We start from the raw sequence: 13950 nt of genomic DNA on the forward strand, positions 1-13950 counted from the left end.
TTAAGAAATTTAGCCATAATTTGCTTCTCCAGGAGCTTAGCAACTGCATATGAGAAAAAAATATCTATCAATGACTAGAAATGTCCATTTTTGAAGCACTTTTTAAGTACATTAGCATGACAGATATGACAGGGGAGGGTTTAAATGACCGTCAAGGAATGCCCAAACACACAGCGAGTGGCGTGCTCACTGCCACCCCACCTTACCCCCCGTGAAGCGGCTGCAGGCCAGATTTGAAAGGGATTTGTTTGACCTGAGGGGGTGTTAGCAGGAGGCCCGTGTGTGCGTGCGTGCGTGCATGCTCACGTATGTGTGTGTAATGCTCAGACAGACAGTAAAACATATGTCGCAGGTCGGGAGGGGCTACACGGCGTATGTTGCGCTCTCTCTCTGGAAAGTCCTCTGCTGCTTTACGGCCGGCCAGAGGCACGGCGCCAATATGGAGGAGGAGGAGGACCCCCGAGGAGGCGCGTAAATTCTCCCCGCTGCCAGGCGGAAAAGACGGCAGGAGGCGTCAAGCCTTCGGCCGTGGCCGTCTGCCAGCCTGTCTCACATTCCAACTTCTTCATTGAAGGAGATGTTACGCTCCCAAGAGAGTACTAGTTGACTCTTGGTACAACCCTCCACTGGTTGCCAGCCAATCAGCACACAAATAGATTCAATGAAGCTAACATGCTAACTCGAGATTTTTGACTGATTCCAATGAGAACTTCCAACATTAGCTTTTAAAACAAAAATAGATTCAAAAGTCCTAGGTATCACAATACGACAAACTTCCCCCTGTCAGACAGCAGATAGTTGCTGCACCGCGATTGGCCAGTTTACATTTAGGGGTGTGGCTTAGCGAAACAATGACGAAAACAATCTGCTGTGTTTTTACTAGCTTCGTAACATCCCTGGTGGATTGCAACAGCTTGCCCCCCCCCCAGGGTTGGTTTCAGGGACTCAGTGGGGGGTACACACACACACACAGACACACACAGACACACAACCCCGGAATTCCTAACCTGCATTCATACTTGGAAAGTGCCAGCAGGTTATTTCTTCTCTTCCACCTTGCATGACCTGCCAGCCAAAACAGAGACTCCACGAGGAGGGCCACGTGACTTAAAAAAAAACCTGCCTCGTCATCATGATCTCAGAGTCACCTGAATTGTTTACTTCAATGACTCAAGTCCCACGTGAGATTGACGTGGACTAGCTGAGCGCTGATTCAGCAACAGGTTGGGTCGGTTGACCGGGGGCTTTCCCATCAGTCGAAGAGATGAAAGAGAGAATACTAACCAGGGGCGTGGCCCGGTGGCTCCGGCGCCGGCAGGAAAAGCCTGTCTCCGGCCCGTTAATGATGGCCTTGTTGCCAAACCGACTAACAGTCACCGCCAAGTCACGTCTGTGAGGAAATATTACGCCTCACCTATAACCTGTCGTTGAACTGCCAACCTGTTAGCATATACGGATGCAGAGCTAAACCAGACCAGACCGTGTGCGTCCCGAGGCTTGATTAGGCATCTGATCGTGCCCGAAACTCTTCTGAACCCGGCAGTAAATCTTACACACGCTGATTAGTCTCATCTGACAGTTGCTAATCAAGTCTAAATGATGTCCGTCAGCATCCCTTTGGGAAATCTAGACTTTCTGGCTCTCTCCTCCGCTAGATGTCTTCATTGCTCGCTCACACATACAGCTCCCGACTTTCTCGACTCCATTCCTCTGAGGTGTATCTCAGTGAAGGAGAAGTTCTCACTCGAACAGATTTCATTTTGTAGTAAAATTCTTGGAATGTTGACATGCTAACAGTTAGCATCGACAGTCACGGTTATAAAAGCAACGATGATTTGAAAGCAAATATGGGTTAGACAATATCTTTATCTTCTACAACGAAAGTATCTAGAATATTTCTGAGTCACTTACAGTAGAAGAAGAAGTTTTGTTCTGCGGTTGCGCCTGCGTGATGGTATTATACTGCCCCCGGTGGCCAACGCCGGTACAGCACAAGGAGCGGCACAATTACAATGCACAAACGATACACATGTAATGTATATTGGTGTTGACATCATGCATGTGTTTGTCCACGTCAAAGCATCAAATTTAAAATCGCCCGACATTGGATGTCAGTTATAAAATACTTTCACAACAGGTTGACGGTGAAACCCCGAATATAATAAATGTCCTTGAGCAGGGGGGGAAAAAAAACACACAAGTGCAGCAATCCATCAACATGAGCATGAGGCCATGTTGGCTAACAGTGGTTTGTAATTTAGCAACAAGGAAGCAGAGTGTGTATTTGTGTGAATGTGTGTGTGGCTCTGGTTAACCTTGGCAAGTTTCATTAGTGGCCCAAGGCCGGCAGCAGGGCCCGGGATGAATTAGGAGGCTGGGGGCCACAAATTTATCCCGGACAAGGCCTTCCCTGATTAAACCTGCCGGACTCTCACACACACACACACACTTGTGCACAAACACACACGGTGCTGTTTTTGCGAGGACCTTTGGTGACAGGAAGCGACTTCATCAGCGTTCGAAACCAGCGTGTGACTGAACCTGATTCCAAAGTGACGCCAGGGTGATATCTCACCGCTTTTTATCAATATAAAGCTAAAAATAAATAACAGCTACGTATAAAGAATCACTGGCGACAGTTTTGGTTTTTTTTCCTTCTGGGTTTGGAGGGCAAACCAAGGTCGCAATGGGTTCACGAGGCTCGTCCCCTGATCCCCTCTGAGCCTCTAAGACCCCTCTGATCATCTCTGGCAAATTTCAGTGGGACTTTTTCAGAGGCTATAAAATTATATACTCGTGTTTAGTGCTTCCTGTGTTTTTCGTACACATTGACAACACTCTTATTTCTTCACTTTCCAAAGGGTTCAGAGTTCATCACCTAAGTTCCGCCCACTCTGGGTAATCTAAAGAGGAAGGGGCGAGGGTCCAGGAGGGTCATCAGGTTCAGTGGACAGTTTGCAGGGTGACTGAGGTCACCCTTCTCAACCTTACGGATGATATTAACCTGCTAATACTTGTCAGCCTATAAGGTCAACCACTATCTCTCACACGTACACAAACACCTGCGGGCACAAAAGCATCATGGCGGCAAAGGGTTAAGCGGCTATCGTCAGGCCTGGTTTTGTCAGAGAAGATTCCAGAAAAACCTCCAAGAAAGATTATCTCTACTTAAGTAGATTATCAAGTGTCTTGTAATATTTCTTGAATTGATTTAGCCTTTTTCACTCAAGTTGTATATAGTATAATTCTTATATTCATGTGCGGCAAACAATTAATTATCATTAATCCGATGATAAATATTGGCGAAATAGAAGTGAATTTAGCATTTTAAAATTGAATAATTAGTATATAAATTGTAACGAAATCAATCAATCAATCAATCCATCAAGCTATGTATAGCTAGCTGTTAGCTAACTTGCTCGCTATGTTACCTAGCTAGCTCGCTATGTTAGCTAGCTAGCGATCAGGTTGATTGGTTAGCAATCTTGTGGATCCACTTGTTCACAGTGGAAGCATGCGCTTTACTTAATAAAATACAAAAATGTTCTTCACTGGATTGTTTTGGACATTTTGGACCACCAGGCTTTTAGTGGAGATATTTTAAAGATCATAGAGGAAAAAAAAAAGAGGGGAAAACACGTCAGTCTGGCACACTTTCTTCTTTTTCGATTTCGTGTGGAGGAACTTACTCCAAAGGGTGCGTTTGATTTATTCGGCTGTGTTTCCTCCAATGGCTCATTTCTATAAATCACATGTCAGTGTGTTTGTAGCCGAGAGGACGTTAACAAGAGGCCGCAGTCCAAACACTGAGCCCGTATAAACCTTCAGGACGCTCCATCCATCAGCGGCTTTTTGCCGCCGAGGAAATGTTTTGTCATGCGCTGAAAGCCAACGTGCGTTTGAAGTGCGCTTTTACGTCCGCCACTTTCTCGAGCCCGGACCACATGCGGCGCCGGCGGGGGTGCGGGGCGGGGGTAGGCGGGCCCGAGCCCGTCAAGGCGTTGTCGGCGTCAAGGGTAAAAAGTTCACTTGCGGCGGGGTGAGGGCGCGGGCGCCATTTCCATGGAAACGGCCACTTACGGCATCCTTCCTGTGTGTTCGTCCCGAAGGCGACCGACTGACTGACTAAAGTTTTTTTTTTTTTTTTTCTTCCCACGACGCAGCACTCCAGAGCGCCGCCAGATAACATCTACTGTCCGCCCAAGAACTTCCTCTCTGGCCTCGGGGTATAGCGGCCGCGCTGGCCTTAAGTTTCGACATTTTAGAACGGTACTTTTGGTCCTAAATAAACACGTAGTGACTGTCCGTCCCTCAATAAACAGGCGAGATGTTTTCGATGGGCGATTCAATTTATTTGCAGATTGGCACTCACACCGTAAAAACAAGTAGACAGGATTTTAGTTTTAAGATCAGGACGAAATAGATACGCGGTCCATTATAAGCACAAAGTGAACAAAAGGAACCAGAAAAACACACACACACATTATGACAAGCAAGCTGTGGCAGACCGCCGCTGTGCCGGAGAAATGAAGTGTTAATGAGGTTGTAATGTGTCACTTAAACACACATGTGCACACACACACACAGATTTTTGCTGACACAAAAGCACAAATTTGGATCAAACATGCACACTCGTTCATGTTTCCGATATTTAACCTCAACCAAACACACACACCTGTCTGAACAACAGCTGCTCTGGGAATCGATCCGGAGCGTGGCCAGGATGAGCCCATCACAAGTGTGTGTTTAGATTTCTAGAAACTCACACGTATGATTTGACAGTTGCACATTCATTTCACACAATCACAATGCTACACACATACGACGACACAATTTCACTCAAATAAATCGAGACACATCAGAAGCACCGCGACCCCCCCCCCCCCCCCCCACCCCACTTCACCTTGACTTGTGTATTCAGTTGCAGCTTGTAAATGCTGTCACCTTTGAACCCTGCCACAGGACAAGAATAGAGGCCCAGACAAGGGTTACACACGTACACACACACAATCGGGATGTGCGTTTGTGTGTCTGTGAAGCGAGAAAGAGTGACGGAAAGTCAGAAGTGAGTGGATGGATGGATGGATGGATGGATGGATGGATGGATGGATGGATGGATGGATGGATGGATGGATGGATGGATGGATGGATGGATGGATGGATGGATGGATGTGTATGTGTGTGTTTTGTGTGTTGTGTGTGTTTGTGAAAGCTGATCTATAGTGTGGCTGATCAAGGGAAAGGGGGAAGGGGTTAAGGATGGACAGCAGCAGCTTTCACTGCTATGTAACACAGCAGTGTGTGTGCGTGTGTGTGTGTGTGTGTGGCAAAAGAGCACCTATAAAAAGGCTAGAGTTACCCAACGCGGGCTATAGGTCTCGAAAAGAGGAGAAAAAATAACAATAGATGACACAAACACGCACATGCATAAACACACGCACACTCTGCGACGCACTTTGACCCCTTCAGCTGCCACCCTGCTTGCTTTGGGCTTCATGCCGCGCGACAGGTGAACTCGGTGATGAGCGGTCGCTCGGGATCACTCAAACGCCTTGAATTTCACAAACACACACACGCGCAAATACACACATAGCAACAAAGAAGCTTGAAAGCATTCATATGGACGGCACGGAGCCGCAAGGTCACGGCCGGGTCGCCGCCCGGCCACGCGCGCTAACAAAACCACACGCATACATGAATGTACAGTGTTTATATATATATACAAACACACACACACACGCACACACATACACACCACTCCCTGCATTCCTCTATGTGTGAGAGGTGTCATTAAAAAGCTCGCACCTCTTTTGTCACTCTCACTCTGAACTCAACCCCATTAGCTTGCTAGCTAGCTCAATAGCTAGCATGTTTCTTTTATTTGGAACGTTTTTATTAATAAAATCCATATGTTCGTGCTGGATAAACAGCCCTCCGATTAATTTCTAAAAATGTCTGTTGTCTGAGTAAACGTTGTGAACTTTTTGGCCACTAATTGAAGATACTCGAGCTACTTTTTTTTTTTTTTAATGAGAGTGGCCATGTCTGCTCTTCTGTAGATAAACAGCAGAGCAATAAAGACGAGTGAAACAGAAAGACAAACACGGCGAGTTGAAATACGGAGCCAGACTTGGTGTCTCCTCTCTCTTATTTCTACCGTGTGTGTGTGTCATTACCTGCACTAGTGTATGGTGGGTGGCGCTCCCACTCAATCTGTGTGTTCTCCCAATTAGAATCAATTTGGCTCCTCAGCTGCCCCCCCCCCCCCGAAGATACACACACAACCCACACACAGTGACAAAAGGGAGTCACCAAAAGTGTAACAAAAACAAAGTGAAGTTCCAGACACGCATTTGTGTAAACGGATTCCCGAATCGGAGTTTTACGGAATAAATGGTCACGTGGGATGACGACGTGTGTGCGTGACCTGCTAGCATATTTTTCGAAGGTGCAGCAGGACACGAGCCCTTGGCCTTGATACTTTCTGTTTCACAAACGGCGTGTGTGTGTTTGTGTGTGCAAACAGAGCTCACCTTGTTCCAACACCATAAAGTGTGTGCGCGTGTTTTGTCAGTGATTGACCGCTCGCGTCTCAACTGAGTTAATAACGGTGTGTGTGTTTTGTGTTTGTATGCGGGTGTGTGTCAACATGATTTTGTATCACTCATACACACACGTGTGCAACTTTTCATTGCGTTAAACTCATCAGTCTTGGTTTTGATCACGAGTAACTAAATATTAACTCGCTAAACTGTGTGTGTGTGTGTTACACTTATCGCTTTCTCGTGGACTTTGGTGACATACTTCCTATTGTGTGTGTGTGTGTTCATATATGTGTGAGATCCTCTGTAATTTGTCCGGACCGTGCACTTAGCTTGTAATTACCCTCCAGGTATGAACACACACTCACTCACGCCCTTTAACCTGTCGTATTGCTTAACACATAACAACACACACACAAACACACACACACACACTCTCATACAGACAAGCTTCATAAATGACAGAGTAAAATAAAATTTTGCGTTGAGTTTGTCAAAGAATACGAGCCCTTGAATTTGCTCAACAAAACAGATTCAAAACAAAATGGCCGACTTTTTCGGTACGTGTGTCAAGCTAGAAACGTCTACCTGATTTCTTGTCAGTTGGTAGAACCTAATTCCGTGTTTTCTTTTGTAACTTTTATAGGAGGATTAGTGAGTCAAATATTTCCACCAGGATTCAAAACATTACGAGAAAATAGCCGCTGATGCTAACGCTAATACCGCGAGCTGTCTGTGTTTGAGTGTGAACCCCGGCTGCTATCTGAGCCCATCACGGGTTAGAGTTCAGATAAGAACGGCCCGCTGCTGTGGAAATGTAAAGTGGGGGCTCCGTGGCGCTGATGACAAGACAGGAGGAAGAGGAAGCCAAAGGGGAAGTTGTTTGTGTGCGCTAGCTACCGCTGTTGACGGAAGTGCTTGATAAGCTCAAATGCGGTTAAGATTCAATCGGGGGGGTTCCCTGTGTTGACTCTCTAGTGTGTATTGAGGAATTTGGGGGGGGGGGGGGGGGGGTATCAAATGCTAAAGAACAAGCTCATGTTGTTTTGTGTCTCACTCTTCAAATGAGCCATGGCTAATATTTTTTTTATTGTGCGAGCCTGATGTGTCATGAGCAGCCCGGGTTAATGAAGGAGCGCTGGAAAAGCCTCCTGTACCTCGTCGCCCTTTAATTAGCGGTGCGAGGAATGCTTCGACACGCTCGTAAAAAAGGACATCGGGTTCTCCGGAGACGCCACTGAACAGGTCGGACCGCCAATTTGGCGCGAGGTTGGAGGAATGCGTCTCAGAGTTTTGATGTCAAAGTAAAATGACAAAGACCAGACGCAATTATTTGCAGTTGTTGTTTTTGTTGGACTCGGCATCATTTTCATGCCACCAAAATTAACGGAAGATGAGTGTGCCGTTGTTTTTACTTTGTCGGCACTATTTGGACAAAAAAAGCCCAAAGTCAAGTTAATGCCTCACAGGTTCAGTCGATGGCTTTAGAGCGCCTCGTTGTTGGCCGTGAGGAAGACACATTCATGAAGATGAGAAGAGGTGGAGGAGGAGGACGAGTAGCCTGAGGTCAGAGCTGACATCGGAGGTTGCCGTGAGGTCAGCGTGATGAAGCAGTCACGGAAGTGCATATGTGTGTACGTGTTTGTGCTTGTACATGTGTACATTTGTGTAAATGTTTGTACGTGTGGTACCCATGTGCATATATTTACAAGTATGTGTGTATCTGTCAATGAGTGTCTACTTGTATTTATCAATACGTGCGTACCTACATTATGTGTGCAATTAAGCGTGTTCACTTGCAACTTGTTCATTAACAACTCAGAGTTTGGTCACGAGCCAAGGTGACCCGTGATTGGCCGGAATCTCAGGGGTAAGGTGAAGGGTCATCCAGAGGGGTACCACATCAACGCCTTGTCCGCTCCTGTGTGTATGTGTGTGTGTTCATGATTGATCCATCTATCCTGGTGGTGCATCGGAAAGACCGGAGATGAGGGTGTGTGTGTGAGTGTGTGTCCGGGGGTCTTAATGTGTGTGTTTGGGGAGGGGTCCGAGGACGATCCGTCTCCAATGGACCCGTCTACTTCCTGTAAATATTTACAGAGCGTCAGTGAGTCCCAAGTGTGCTGGGTCATGTATATCTGCTTTGCTGAGCGATTGTGTTGTTGTGGCTCTGTGCGTGCATGCGTGTGTGTAGTGAAAGTGCGCTGTCGGCTTGAATGAAGCCTAAATGAATAAAATGTGTCGAGGAAGTGCTCTGCAGACTGCCTGCCTCTGCATGTTGCAAGCAGCTGTTTGCGCATGTGTGTGCACTTCCGTGTGTGTGTGTGAGAATGAATTGTGTGCGTTTACATCTGTTGTGTGTGTTAATGTGTGTGCGTGTGAATGATTCACCTTGATACTGCCTGTCTGTGTTTTCATTTTAATTGTGTATGTCTTTACCGTGTGTGTAAGCGAGATTTTAAAAATGTGTGTGTCTGTGTGTGTGTGTGAGGAGGGGGCATTAATGTTGACCACTTGAGAGGAAACCACAGGCCAGACGGCGATGTGTCACCAAGCCGGTTGCCGTGGCGACAGGCCTCCAGCGTGGGGTACAGGAAGACAACAAATCAACAAGTTCGCTTTTGTTTACATGTTTTTGGCCTTATTGACTACGTCATACAAATGTGCGAACAAAAGTATTGGGACGCCCCCGGGGAAGAACATTTGGTGCAAATCTGGGATTGGATCTATTAATAGAATTAGAAAATGGAACGTCTTGACGCTAGGCTACGTTAGCATGTTGTTCTCTCTTGTTCAAGCTGTGTGGCTTCCACTTCCGTCTTGCCCGAGAGACCCCTTCGTCTGATCTTTACGCAAAACAGATCAGGGTCCCCCGTCCCCCCCCCTACGCACACACACACATGCACAAAGTCACCTCATCAAAGTAGTGGAAGTGTGTGTGGGACGATGGATGTGATGGAAAGGTTTCAGGGGGGGCTCGGAAGTGTTTTAGTGTGCACGGGGAGAGGGTGTGTGCACGATAACGCACACACACATTCATATATAACACGCACACAGCTGGGATTTATCAGTGTTTACTCTCTCCTGTTGGATTGTGCTTAAACTTTACCTCCTTAAGGCCCACTCTCTCTGACCACGGACACACACACACACACATGACCATTCAGTTTAGCGCCAAGCCTCAGATAAAGGCTTCCCTCAATCTGGCTGGGTGGTTTTGTGTGTCTGTGTGTGTGTCTGGCTTGGAATATTGCCAATAGAATAGGACAGAAGCCAAAGTTCTTCCTGCTGTAGCCGACACGTGCCGTAGTACACTTAGTTTGTGTGTGTGTGTGTATCAGTGCTACAATGTTAGCCACTCCACTCCGCGATCGTTGGACATTTCCAATTCGGGCGTCCAATCAGGGCGGAGCTTATGAGCTGATGGAAGATTTGATGTAACACAATAGGTTTGATGACATCATCAGGGTTTGTTGACCTTTTTGATGCTTTTTAAAGAAACGTTCCTTGTTGTTCTTTTGTTTGAATCTCAACACAATCATTTACATCAGGTGTGGACCAAACCAACTGGTCTGGTCCTTGGATTGGTTTCAAAGAACTAAACAAACATGAAATAAATCAAGTTTGACCTGACCATAAATGTCTGTTCTCATTAGGGTCACAGGTGAGCGGCTTTTTAAAAAAAAAATAAAAAAAATCATATTAGCACCAGTGGACAGTTTAAACCCCAGACTGGTCATGTTTTATTCAAATTTCCAAAATGACCCTAAAATGGCTTCTTAAAAACAAAATGGCTGACTTCCTGTTCAATTTTAGGCATAGGTCCTTTTCCATGTTTTGCGTTTTGATGGACAACTGGTGTTAGGGTCTGCTTTTTTATTATTTTTATTTTATAAAGAATCATCAAATTAATGCTAACTAGTACACCGAAACTAATGCCAATGTAGTAGTTCAGTAGAATTACCAGGCTGCCTCACAGACAAGAGATTATTTACACTTGGGACAAGTGTGTGTGTCCGTCCATGTATTTTGTGTCCTCCATGAACACACAGGTCGAATATCTTTGTGCTCACAAGTGTCCCACTTCATCTCACGCACACACAAACACACACACGCTTTCTTGGGTTGTTGTTGTGCGTTATCTCCTGTTGTGTCATTTTTGTTATCAAGCAGGTGTGTTTGTGCATGTGTGTATGTAGGACTCTCTTTCGGGACTAAAAATAAGCGTTGGCCTTGGGGAGAAGAAAGTCACTAACCTTGTTGTGTAATGTGCTACACACACACACAAACACACACAGTGTCGTACAGAGTGGTAATAAAGACGAGGAGGCGACAATGAAGCAATCTGAGGGGAAAAAGGTGAAAGAGTAGTAAAGCCATTTCACTTTTCAAGGCTAGCAGGTCAGCGGGTTAGCGATACCAAACATGCGTGTTTGTGTCTTTGTGTGATTCCCCTGACACACACATATTCAAAGGTCCTCATGATAACTGCGAGTTTTGGACGCACCCCCAACCCAAACGAGGCCCCCCCACTGTCTTTTGTCCCAACTGTGTCATATAGTGAGCACATGTTTAATTTGTATGTTTTGTTATTAATACTTTTTATTAATCTGGCTTGTGGCTAACAGCTTGGGGTGCTGGTGGTGGGGATTTAGGGGGGGCGGGGCGGGGGGGTTCTGATTATGTCGCTATTGATTTTTCTGGCGAGTGTGTTTTGTCTGGAGCTCACGGCTTGATGCCAACGACACGTTTGGGATGATGCTTGTGCCATGTGTCATAAATTTTGTTCACGTGCTTGCTAGCTAGCATCGTAGCTACTTGTGAAAAAGTGTACAATGGATGTGTTTTGTTCTCAATCTTATTAAGATGAATAAACGCACATCTTAAAAGTGATATTTTCAAATCAGGTCGAGGAAACTGCCGTGCTCAGCATTTTCTTCTTTACCCCTGCTAAGTGGCGCCAAGGGGCAGCGTGGCCCGCAGGTCGCGAGGTCATGCTGATTCTGGACCTGTAGGGTTGAGGACCCTTGGTTGAACCGCTGGAATAAAGGTTCTTGGGCGGTTCAATTGAATCTTCAATATTTGAAGTCTTCATTCACTTGCATTTAAGTGTGAATGAGTCAACATGTGATCGTCATTGTCTGTTGGGCTCCTCCCAAACGAGGAAAGAAATAACAGCAATATTGAACCCAATTTGGGTCATTTGTCGGGGTCACCAAACAAGGAGAGGCCAGTGTGGCTAATCCTGGCGCCGAGTGGGGAGGGGTTCTACTGGTGTTGAAGGTTATTAAGCATACTGGTCAGTTCCTGGGTGGGTGAAGGAGCCCCCACGTCCCCCCCCAAACCCATCTCGAGGCCGTGCACGCTGTCCGGGGCGGGATCAACCGCAATGGCCGGGGGGTCAGCGCTGATGGATGAGACCCGCGCCCATTGTGGCAGGTGCCCGGCAGCCCCGACCCCATCCGAGCCTAATCAGCACGCCGCCTGGACAACGGGCCCCATTTAACCTCCTAATGACCACTCACTCAATCTGCGCACACACACACAGGAAGAGCACTTAATGCGGCGGAACACAAGCAACGTAAATAAAGTGACAAGGAGGAATAATCATGAAAGACACATCGGAATATTATAAATACACAAAAAAATGATCTATTCAAATAGGGTGTCATAAACATACAACAATAGCCACGCCCACAAAGATGAAACGTTGGCAGATTGATTTTTTTTTTGCTTTGTGTTGCGAGCCCGAAATTCGAGTTACAAGCGAGTGAAGTGAAGACGTAAAATGTCACTCAGGAGGCCACGCCTCTTAAAGGGACAGCGACACACGAACGTGTGAATGTTGACTTTCATCAGTTTCGATATTTTTAGATTTGATAGCGACAAATCTGTTTATAATTGACACCCAATATAAATGCACCAAAAAATGTGTGTGTCAGTGTGTGCAATGAGTCACCGCAGGTTATTTACTGGAACATGTTTACGTGCTTGCGGTGTGTGTGTGTGCGTGTGTGTGGGAAGTGTCTGTTTTGTCTGCGCTTAAGTGTGGAGAGAGCAGCGTTGGCGTTTCCTTGTTGGGATCTGTCCACGGGCGCGCACGTGTGACGCAGCGATGACAGTTGTGATGATCGGGTTGCACGACCATGGCCAAAAAACACTAATGGAATATTAGCTCCAGGAAATCATTGACGTCACATGTAGCGCTCTGGTTTTAATCTGGTTTTGGTTCAAAAGGGCCATAGTGTAAAAGGTTTCACTCAACTGCAGAGCTTCAGTAGATGATTCCCGAATTCTCCGAAAATCTTGACAGCTAGTGGCTAACAGCGTGTTCGCAAGCTATATGATTGTTAAGACACTCGTTAGCATGCTTGCAAGCTAACGGCTAACGTGTTTTGTTAACAGAACATGGTGGTTTAGGTGTTTTTCAGCTAAAGCTAACATGATTATGTCGACTGTGGACAAATCACCTGACTTGACCCTCGCACAGGAAGTGTGCATGTTGCTTTTTAACGAAGTGCGTGCGCGTGTGTGGTTGTTGCGTGCTGAGGACGCCGATTAGCTCGAGACCTAATTGGGGACTTGAATCAGCGAGGTGGTGGGGGCCTGTTTGTGTCTGCTGTGAGTTTTGCTCAAGTTTGTGCCATCTGTTGGGTGGATTGGCCAGATTAGGAAGAGGGGGTAGTAGCCTAACCCCCCCCTATTCCTCCCTTCCCAATCTCCACAACGCCATTGGTTTTCGGGAAGTCTCGAGTCGGGCGCTCGCCACGAGGCTGAGAGGGGGATCATGGTCGCTCTAACCTGCTTAATTCTCTCTAATGGCTTCTCCATTGAGGGATTAACTCCTTGTATCCACACACTCGGAGGGTCCGGCGCGCACCAAGTGAATTTGCCCCTCACTCACGCACAAATACACAAAAGAAGAGTTGGACAATGGCTGAGCCTTCGCAGTGATTTGGCGTGGCATCAAATGGCCTCTGGGCTGCAATTAACATGTTTGGGACTCAGCAGATCACCTGAAGGGGGGGGAGGGGGGCAGTCGGTGGGGGGTGAAAGGAGACGAGAGGACGAAAGTTGCGCTATGGCTTTCGCTCTCTCTCACTCGTCCCCTTGCTTTTTTTTTTTAAATTACGATATTATTGGAATTCTTGTGGAAATTATTTAATTTAAGTGTTTTTTTTGGACAAGTTTTGCTTTATTTTATAATCGTTTTTAGTTTGTAATTTAGTTTTAGTCCTTACTTGGCCAAATGTAGAATATACACGGCTTCTCTCAACATATCCTGCAGGCATGCATCTCAAACAAAAAAACTTTTTGGGGATTGTTTGTGTGCCCCCCAGCTACCCGACCCCTCACCCTCCTAAAGCGCCAATTCACTTCTTTTGGTATTATTTGTGTTCAATACACT

The sequence above is a fragment of the Syngnathus floridae genome, chromosome 10, assembly GCF_059516105.1.
Source record: "Syngnathus floridae isolate MCC-2025c chromosome 10, RoL_Sflo_1.0, whole genome shotgun sequence".
NCBI lineage: Eukaryota > Metazoa > Chordata > Actinopteri > Syngnathiformes > Syngnathidae > Syngnathus > Syngnathus floridae.